Here is an 11,188-nt window from a genome sequence, read left to right as displayed (position 1 = left end):
TTGTGAGTATACTAAGTGCCATCAAATTAGAATGCTTTAAAATGATTGTTTTTGGAATGGATTAGCAATGAGATCCTGCTGTGTAGCACTAGCAAGTATGTCTAGTCACTTATCATGGAGCATGATAAGGTGAGAAAAAAAGAATGTATACATATATATGTAACTGAGTCACCATTCTGTACAATAGAAAAAAAAACATATTGGGGAAATAACAACTGATTACAATTAAAAAATTTTTTTAAATGTTTGCTTTCATTTTACACGAATTTCACCTCAATTTTTTTTTGGCCACACCTGTGGCATGGGGAAGTTCCTAGGCCAGAGATTGAACCCATGCCACAGCAGTGACAACACCAGATCCTTTAACTGCCAAGCCAGGGAACTCCCACCTCAATTTTTAAAAAGTCAATTGAGCAGACTTCTGGGTAGAGTCAGCTGAAGGGATAGTCCTATTGGTGCCTTCCTTCTATATTTTATGAAGAAAATATTATTCTTGGGGCATTTCATGTGGAACACAAGGAAAAGCTGTATTTATGTTAGCAAAAGGACTTTAACGGAAATGTTTTCTTTGGGAACCTCCAAATTTCTAGCTATATTGAGAAACAACGACATCATAAAATGACACACGAATAATCTCAGGAAAGAGTTAAGGGATTGAACACAGAGGCTGGTCCATGTACGAATTTGTTGAGTGGAAAACGGAATGACAGCATAATATTCCAAACTGACAAGGAATGGGGAAGCCAGAAAAGGTAATAAGTCTGCTTCTGTTACCAAATACACAAGTTTCATTGCTCAAGGGCTTGAGGGGCTGCAAGGAAGAGGAAGTGCTATAGAGGAGGGCAGGGCACTGAAGACAAATGCTGGCTTGTTTCTGAGTCTCTAGTTTTCTCAACTGCTCAAGGTCAGGTCTAGCTCAGCAAAATTTTAAGAATAATACTTAGGACAAATGCTCAGTCTGGTATTTACATAAAGACAACAGAGAATAAGCAAGATGTGGGACCAATCTAAGACATGATTTCTGGTAATCCCTTAAATCATTATTTCTGGTTCAGTCACAACAAAGGGTTAACCTTCAGCTATTTATTCTCTTTTTAATTTTTTTAAACTTTTGACAGCTATTGATTCTTAAGAGTATAAACTCACATTTATGAGCACTTATTATGTACTCAGGCACTACACTAAACATTTTCCATATAGTATCTGGTTTTACCCTTTCAAATATCCTTTTAGGTAGGTATTGCTTACAGGCTCGTTTTATTTTATTTTTGTTTTGTTTATATATTTTTATTGAAATGTAGTTGATTTACAATGTTGTGTTAGTTTCAAGTGTACAGCAAAGTGATTCAATTATACATAATATATACATATATATGTATATGTATTCTTTTTTATATCCTTTTCCACTGTAGGTTATTTATTACAAGATATTCAGTCGAGTACCCTGTGCTGTATAGCAGGTCCTTGTTGGTTATCTATTTTATATATAGAGTATGTATATTTTAATCCCAAATTCCTAATTTGTCCCCTCCCCTTTCCCTTTGGTAATCCTAAGTGTGTTTTCCATGCAGGCTCATTTTACAAGTGAGGAAGGTGGTGTAGACAGTGTAAGTACCTTGCTCAAGGTCACAGAGAACAGTCTAGATTGGAATCCAGGCAGTGTGATTCCAGAGCCCTGCTCTTAAAATCACTTCACTAGGAGTTGCTGTCATGGCTCAGCAGAAACGAATCCGACTAGTATCCGTGAGGACGCAGGCCAATCCCTGGCCTCACTCAGTAGGTTGGGGATCCACTGTTGCCATGAGCAGCAGTGTAGGTTGAAGACATGGCTTGGATCCCGTGTTGCGGTGGCTGTGGTGTAGGCTGGCAGCTGCAGCTCCGATTTGATCCCTAGCTTGGGAACTTCCATATGCCTTGGGTACAGCCCTGAAAATGAAAAAAACCCACAAAAAACAAAAAATTAAAACTACTTCACTAGACGGTCTACTCCTTACTTTTCAGAGCTCTCAATTTTACTTGGCTCTTTTAAAGAACATTAAGATGGGTAATAATGAATGAAAAAAAAAATCACAATATCTCCTCTAAGACTCACTGAAATCCTCCATTTGAAAATTACAATAGGAAAGTGTTTAAAATAATCAGTATATAACCTAAACAATAAAATAAAATCATATGAATCTATATTGATATAAATTAACACTTGCATAAATGAATAAATGGAGGACTAACTCTTCCTTACAGTAGATTTTAATGAATAATTATAGAAGAAAAAAGATGAATAGAAAATCACAATATTAGCACACTAGAGTAATAAATGCTGTAGGTGAGATTCACAAATCAATACTAAAGTTAATGAGGGCAAGTTTAAGAAGAGACAAAATATCTGCTGTCTCATAGTATCTCCTTCCCAATCCCATCAACAGAAAATTATTAATAACAAAGGCAAATCAGGATTTTCTGATTTTCTCTAAGATTAAAACTCCATCTTCTCTCAAGCTTCCTTTATTTAAGTAAAATTTCAGGTGTATTTAAAAGAAAAAAAATTTCAAAAGCAAAATAGTAACTAAATAGTAAATAATACAAGAGAGAAACCTGGGAGATACCACCTTAACCTTGTGATCAAGGTTTCTGTCACCAGCAATAAGACATGTCTATGTCATGTACCCCGATATGATACACTAAGAAGAGATGTCACTTTGTGGTATTCCCTCCAACAATGCATAACCTCAATCCAAGCATAGTATCACACAGTGTCAGACAAGCCAAACTGAGGGATGTTCTACAAAATAACTGACCAAAACTCTCCAAAAGTCTCAAGGTCACGAAAAACAAAGAAAGACTGAGTAGCTGCCACAAATTGAAACAAAGAAGAAGACGTGACGACTAAATGGATACCATCCCGATTGGATCCCAGAACAATAATAGCAGAAAAGCTGGTGAAATCCAAATAGCATTGGACTAACGTCAATTTCTTAGTTTGGGTGATTGGACTACCATCATGGAGGATGTTAACTTTAGAGAAAGTTGAGTGAAGGTTGTGTAGGTTCTTCTGTACTAGGTTTGCAATTCTTTTTTTTCTTTTCTTTTTTTTAAGGGCAGCACCTATAGCACATGGAGGTTCCCAGGCTAGGGGTCCAATTGGAGCTACAGCTGCTGGCCTACATCACAGCTACAGCAACACCAGATCCAAGCCGCATCTACAAACCTACACCACAGCTCATGGCAAGGCGGGATCCTTAACCCACTGAGCGAAGCCAGGGATCAAACCCGCAACCTCATGGTTCCTAGTGGGATTCGTTTCCACTGTTCCACAACAGGAACTCCTGCAATTCTTTTTAATGCCAATGTCATCTTTTTTAAAGTTTATATAATGATAGTAATCAAGAGGTCAAGCTGAACATTCCAGCAGAATACAAATAAATGGTAAGCCATAGCAGGAGTGTCCTGGCTATTCCAGGACTGAACCAAGATAGTATTTCTAAGGAACCTATTTTCAAAAAACCTAGCCACAGTTACCACCTCAGTCCATTGGCCAATAAAATGTACTCCACTCTAAAAATACAAAACCTCACTGTAATCATGAGAAAACATCAACCACATCCCAGCGGAGGAACAGTCTACAAAATATCTGATCATTACTCCTCCAAACTGTTAAGCACAGTGATGCTTAATTTTGTGTGCCCATTTGCCAGGGCCAACCTAACCCAGTTAATTTTATTAATGTATTTTGTGTGAGCTAATTACATTCTTTTTTGGTGTTAAGTCTTTTACTGACATTGCCTTTGGAGTTTCCATACTTGACCGATCCTTCTCTAAAGTCTATCCAAGCAGCCCTGATGCCCGGCCAAATTTTGAACAAGAGGAGCTCGTCTTTCATGCCATCAAATTCCCCCCAATCCAGATTTTCCTCTTATCCACACTCTATGGCACTCTTTCCTCCTGAGAAGACTTAGGGTCTCCTATGTTCTCTCTGTCAAAATCTACCCAGAATCAGTGCTACACAGCAGGATCTCACTGTTAATCCGTTCCAAGAGCAATAGTTTGCATCCGTTAACCCCAAACTCCCAATCTCTTCCACTCCCTCCTCCTCTACACCACCCCCCACCCCCGCCGGACAACCACAAGTCTATTCTCCAAGTCCATATCTAGATACTTATAATACAACATGACAATGCGAGAAAAAATTATGTATACATATATGTGTCACTGGGTCCCCATGCTGTACAGTGGGGGAAAAAAAAAAGTGTGGTAGGGGGAATAACAATAAAAAATAAATTTAAAAAAATCTACCAAGAATCAGAAATTTATTAAAAGGCACAGGTAAAGGCTGACAACCACCAGAAATGTTGCCTCCCCAGGGGAAATTGGTATCTTCTTTTTAAAAAAGAAAAAGAAAAAAGAAAAATGAAAAAACAAAAAACAAACAAACCCTAAGCTAAAGGACTCAGATATCCACAGTGGAATTATCAGTTTTTTGGCAGAAGCAGGTAGAAAGATCTCTGAGTGTTCTGGTACTTCCAATGCACACATCAGCAGTCAGCAAACTACAGCCCCAGGGGCTACATCCACACACTTCCGTTTTGTTCAGCCCACATTTTTAAATAGTTGAGGGAAAAAAAAAAATCAGAGGAGACCATTTCGTGACAAGTGAGAATTACATGAAATTCGAAGGTCATACTCATCACAGTTTTATGGGCACACGGCCACGCTTGTTCGTTTCCTTGTTGTCTATAGCCTCTTTCAGCTCCCACAGCAGAGCTGAGCACTTGTAATAGACACTCTACAGTCCACACAGCCTAACGTACTTATTTCTTTTCCTTTGCAGAAAAAATGTGCCGAGCTCTGGTACAGGTGCTTGCTCACAACACCTCCTTATGGGTATACAGCGATGCCACTAAAGCACTTTTCTTAGGGCTACAAAACAGGTCTGAGTCACAGAATCACAATTTATGCCTGTTTACAGGAGCTTGGGAAACCTGTTCATTGAATACCTTATGGAAAAATCAAAATTGTCCACTGAAGATGCCCACAATAACCAGCCTGCCTTCCCATTATGTGCAGAAGGATGTTTTCGCCTAAGGGTTACAGCCTTCATGCTTGTCAGCCAAGCTAGAATCAAAGATTATAATAGATGGCTGCTGCTTGGTTTCCCTCCTTGTCTTCTTCCTTCTTCTCTCCTCGCCTTCCCTCCCTCCTTTCCTGCCTTCCTCTTTTTTTTTTTTTTCTTTTTGGCCATGCCAGCAGCATATGGAAGTTCCTGGGGCAGGTACTGAACCCATGCCATAGCAGTGACTTGAACCACTGCAGTGATTACACTGGGTCCTTAACCTGCTATGCCACAAGGGAACTCCTCCTTCCTTCTTTTCTTTCCAATCTAGCTTCTCCGCAGCTTAAAGAAAAGAAGGACCACCTCCAGCTGATAAAGATGTCCCTGAAGATGCAGAGATCTTATTTTGCAGTCTGTAAGACCTGGAAGGAGCTGTTAGGAAGCAATGTGCTTGGCAAAGTGCCTTAACAAGTCACTGAGTAATGTTTTTCCACAGTAACCGTTTAGTTCAACATAAGCCCGAGCAGAGACTAAATGGCAAATTCAAGAACAATATATAGAGAATCATCAACATGTATGTTCACAGGGCAAGGGTCTATTGGGGGAGTATTCAAATGGGATTGACAGGCATGTGCTAAACATATGCAGTAATAGTATAATGACAATTATGAACATGTCGTATGTGGCAGGCACTCTACTAAGTGCTTTATGCAAATCACCTCATTTTGCCCTCATAAGAAATCTGTAAGCCAGATACCTATTGTTTTTCTCTGCACAATAAATAAAGAAGCCAAAACTTAGAGAGACTAACCTACTCATGGGTAGAAAACTTATAGGTAACAGAGCCAGGATTCTAAGCTAGTTGTGTCCGTGTCACGGGGGAACCTTATTAAGTGAATGAGTGTGCCCTTTTTTTCCCCACATACCTATTTTCATGTTGTATACTTTTCTCTCTGATGTATTCAACCTTCCCCCTGGAGCACCTAAGGAATCCTGGGACAGAAATGTAACAGGTGAGAATGTAAGTTTTGGATGGTTATAACTGGAAAGCCTAAGAGAGGAACAGATAAGAGTTAATATTCAGCTTCTAACATCCAAAATCAGACTTTCAATTCCTTAGCAAGACAATAGGCTTGAAAATCAGGCTTTTTCAATAGTGAAAAGGACTTTTCTAAATTCTCTTCTCTCTTCCTTTATCAAGAACCATATCTGGAAGACCTGATCATAGACTTTTACAGAAGAAATGTGTCATAAAACAGAAGCATCTCTCTCCTCTCACTGGCCTGTGGAGAGAAGGGCAGAGTGAGAGAGGCAGGGAGAGAGCTGTGTCCCAGTCTTCCCTCTCTGGGCCCATGCCCTTGAGAGGAGTATGGGTAGAGAAGGTGAAAACAAAGTCTAAACTTGGGGAATTTCTGCCCTGCTCTCTGCTGAGGACTCTGGACAGGAACGGCCCGTGAAGGGCCCTGCACCAACACGGAGGCCACCATGTTGAGGCCAATTCAGAAGGCAGCCTGGTGGGGCAGAAAGATGGCCTCATCAGTTCTCATGGGAGATATCTGATCTGGAGGAGAGGGGTGTATCTTATGGACAAGAGTTTAGAGACTTGATTGAGGAATTTGCCGCAAATGTTGGTACCCAAAGAATCCTCAGACCCAGAGAAGACCAAGGTAGAGTCGAGGTGCTGGTGTGGAAAGGACCCCTACCCAAGCAGAAAGAGACCTCTGCCCAACCTCAGCTGCAGACCCTGGAGGAATTTCCGGAGGCTGGCCCAGCCACCACTGGCAATGGTCAGTCCAGGCTGTGGCTCTGAGGATCTCACCGTTCCCCACCACAGACACCCCATCACACTCCTCCACACCCAGTCCCCCAAAACACATAGCACTACCTGGGGGAAGGGCCCAGAAATCTCACAGAACATGTAACCTAAAGAGACTATTTAATTAGACTAAAATAGAATTTCCCCCACTAACAAATAGCATGAGATATTATCAAGGCTATCATATAGGTTATAAGTTAAAAAAATTCTCTTTATCAGTCAAAATCTGAGCATAGTGTAAGTAAATTTGTCCAACCCCATAGCCTGTCTTCTAAACCATTACACTTTATTGCTGGAATATGCTCATGGTAAAGCTTCAGTCAAAATCTCAACAAAGCGAAACACGTTCATACTCTTCAAGCGTGTTTCTGGGCTGAAGTGGGGGCAGAGGGTTTATCACATGTTATAGTAAGTGATAATAATAGTACCTTCCTCACTGAGTGGCTGTGAGAATTGAGGGCTTAGAGCTGAGCCTGGCAGGATGTGCTGCATGTTTGCTGTCATCATCATGATTATTCTCTATGGGAACCATGATGGATGATGTTGGCTGACTTCCCAGCATCCGCTTGTCCTTTCTCCCACTGGGTAGCAACCACTCAGGTTAAGGGAGACTGAGCCCAGGTTCAGCTCCAGGCCTGGGTTTTGATTACTGCAGGGTAATCCGGCCCCTTGTCAGCATGATTGGTCCAAGAGGAGGCAAAGATACTAAAGTGGTTCAATCAGAATAAAAGCTGGGGCTTCTATGTAATGTTTTTGGGGAAAAGCTCTCTCTTTCCTTTGTATAGTATGGGGACTAAGCTTGCGACTTAAAATGGCAGCAGCCAATTTTGATACTAGATTTCTTAGGATGCCTTGGTGGTTCTCAAAATTTCATGGCTTAAGGACCATTTTGCACTCTTATAAAAAATGATGGAGGGCCACAAAGCTTTTATTTATGTGGGTTATAATTATCAATATATACTATATCAGAAATTAAAACTGAGAATCTGAAAACTATTAACTCATTTCAAATGGCAATAAAAAGACTTTGTCCAGATTGATATAAAGAACATAGCTTTAACAACAACAACAAAAAAAAAGCCCAAATTTTCTGGGAGTTCACATGGCGGCTCAGCAGTAATGAACCTAACTAGGATCTATGAGGATGTGGGTTTGATCTCTGGCCTCACTCAGTGGGTTAAGGATCCTGTGTTGCCATGGCTATGGTGCAGGCCAGCAGCTGCAGCTGGTTCGACTCCCTAGCCCTGGAACTTCCATATGCCACACGTGTGGCCCTAAAAAAAAGAAGGAAAAAAAAAAAACCCTAAATTTTCCAAAACAAAACAAAAAAATTAGTAAGAAGAGTGGCATTGTTTTCATATTTTTGGAAACCTCTTTAGTATTCAGCTTCATAAAAGACAGCTGGATTCTGTTGGCTGATGTATTCCATCTGCCCTGATAACACATCATCTGATCTCCAGAAAACTCCACTGTATGCTTGGGATAAAAGCAAACAATGATAATGTATTTGTATTGGTTTCCAGTTGTTTTTGTAGCAAATCAACATAAACTTAGCTACTTAAAACAGTACAAACTGTACCTTATGTCTGAGGTCGGAAGTCCAACATCAGTTTCACTGGGCTAAAGACCTGGTGTCATCAGAGATGGCTCCTTCTTGAGGCTCTAGAGGGGACCCATTTCCTTGCCTTGCCAGCCGCTAGAGGTTGTCCACATTCCTTGGCATGGGGGCTTGTAACTCCCTCCTCCCATCTTCAAAGCCAGAAAGGTTGTGTCCTCACAGCTTCTCCTCGGACGGACCGAACGCTGCTCTCTTGTTTCCTCAGTGATTATATCAGTCTCACCTGGATAATCCAAAGTAATCTTCTCATCTCAATTCCTTAACCTAATCACATTTGAAAAGTCCTTTTCTTTTTTTGCCACACCTGCAGCATGTGGAAGTTCCTGAGCCAGGGATCAAACCAGCACCACAGTAGTAATCATGCTGGATTTTGAACCCACTGAGCATCCAGGGAATTCCTGCAATGTCCCTTTTGCCATATAGGGAATATATCCACCAGTTCTAGGAATTAGAATGTTGACATGTCTAGGGGATCATTATTCAGCCTACAACAGTGTTATCACAAATGCCAGGGATCCAATAAAATGGTCTCAGGGACCCCAGGGGTCCTAAATGTCTGCTCTAAACAATAGTGGTTTAAACAAAATATGAGTGTTTCTTTCCCACATTGTGGTTAAGGCACAGTTCAAGACTATCATGGCAGTTCTAGTCTGAGATCCAGAATCCTTTAGTCTTGTTTTTTTTATTTATTTGGCCATGCTCATGGCATGTGGAAGTTCCCAGGCTAGGGATCAAATCTTCCACACCACAGCAGCCACCCAAGCAGTGGCAGTGACTACAGATCCTTAACCCACTGCACCACAAGGGAACTCCTGTTCTGTCTTAATCTGTGGGATGGTTTTTATCTCAAAACTTTTGCCTTCATCTGTATGATTCAAGATGACTCATTACCATGTCCCAAAATCATTCCATTGGGAAGGAGGATAAGGGTGGAAAGAGGCTCCCTACATCCAACCTTTTAAAGCAAGACTCAGAAATCCCATACAACCCTGCTGCTCACATCCTATTGTCCATATCTGGTCATGTGTTCACACCCAGCTGCAAGGAGTCTTGGAAAAGTAGCCATAGCTGGGCTATCATGGATTGAGCTGAACATTCTCCCAGAATCGATTAGCATCTACCACAGTTCTCATGAGGAAAATCTAGCATGATGATTGAGATTTCTGAAGACTTCAGAGCCAAGATAGTCTCAAAGAAATGAAGCAAGATCAAACCCTACCTGAAACCTACATCCGAATGTTTCAATTGCATGAGCCATTACTTTTTCTTCATGTTAAAATCTATTTGGGAGTTTCTGTCATGGCTCAGCAGAAACGAATCAACTAGCACCCATGAGGATGCAGGTTTGATCCTTGGCCTTGCTCAGTAGGTTAAGGATCCCACACTGCTGTGAACTGTGGTGCAGTTTGCAGATGCAGTTTGGATCCAATGTTGCTGTGGCTGTGGCATAGGCCAGCAGCTGCAGCTTCTGATTAGACCCTTAGCCTGGGGACCTTCACATGCCACAGGTGCAGCCCTAAAAAGACAAAAAAAAAAAATCTGTTTGACTTGGGGTTTCTGTTATTTGCAGGCAAGAGCTCTCAGCTTTAGTAACTATATAGCATTTTCCCAAACAAGAAGGGGGAATACAGGATTTTACAAGTTCAGATGCACTACAGGGACAATGAGAGAGAGATGATTTAAAATTGGAGCCATGGCGGAAGAAAAAAAAAATTGCTGGGAGGTGGTGGGAAATATACACTAATTTTAACATTAATTCTAGTTGTAACACAGACTCCTTATTAGCTGAAACTCCAACCATAAATTTTTTTTAAGAAGCCTTGAGCATTGTAGATTAATGAATCAAACTTTTTTAACCTGGAAAAGCTATAGAACTATAATAGAAGGCAGCATAATTCCACACAAAATAAGGCTGTCTTATTGGGATTGGTACAGAGTCCATCTTGTTCTAGTTTCCTAGAGGGGTTGCCTGTATCCCCATGATCCTCAATAACTCACCACCACATCTGAAGTCTCCTCAGCAGGAAAAATGAAAGGAAGATAATTCCCTGGCTCTCTAAGGGGCATAAATTTTTGTCAAGGAAAATCATCTATCACTAATCCTTTAGATTTAACCAAAAAACCACAAAAGAACATAGATAAGAGTAATTGTTTACATAATTTCTTTTGAATTTTAAAACTGTTTTATTCTCAAAGTCATAAATGAAATAAAACATTGAATTTTATAGGATTAGGGAAAATGTTGATGTGAAGACACATTTTGGGCAGTCAATGCCGAATGGATGAATGATAAGAGACAAATCACAGCAAAGTTATCAGAAAATTTCATCAAGCGTGAGATGCTGGGAGCTCTTGCTTTGACCCCGTGGGTTAAGGATCAGGCATTGCTGAAGCTGTGGCATAGGTCACAGCTGCAGCTCAGATTTGATCCCTGGCCTGGGAACTTCCATATGTCTCAGGTGCAGCCAAAGGGGTGGGGGAAACTGTGAGATGATTTCTGTCAAACTTTTCCCTTTACAGACACAGGGGAAAAATGTCTAAAAACTTAAATATCAGAAAATGAGTTTTCTCAACGGGAAAGACGGCATAAGCACAAAAATGAACATTTGCAGGCAGAAAAGGGTTAACAAAAGGATCTTAGCCTTCATTGCTGGTCTCACTGAAAATTTTTTTTTTTCCTGTTCTTTTCTGGCTGCCCTGCAGCATA

The sequence above is a fragment of the Sus scrofa genome, chromosome 9 (assembly GCF_054392235.1).
Source record: "Sus scrofa isolate SSC_HxYL_T2T_F1_AM1 chromosome 9, Sscrofa_HxYL_maternal_Yorkshire_Landrace_v2.0, whole genome shotgun sequence".
Taxonomy (NCBI): Eukaryota; Metazoa; Chordata; class Mammalia; order Artiodactyla; family Suidae; genus Sus; species Sus scrofa.
This window is presented reverse-complemented; position numbering follows the sequence as displayed.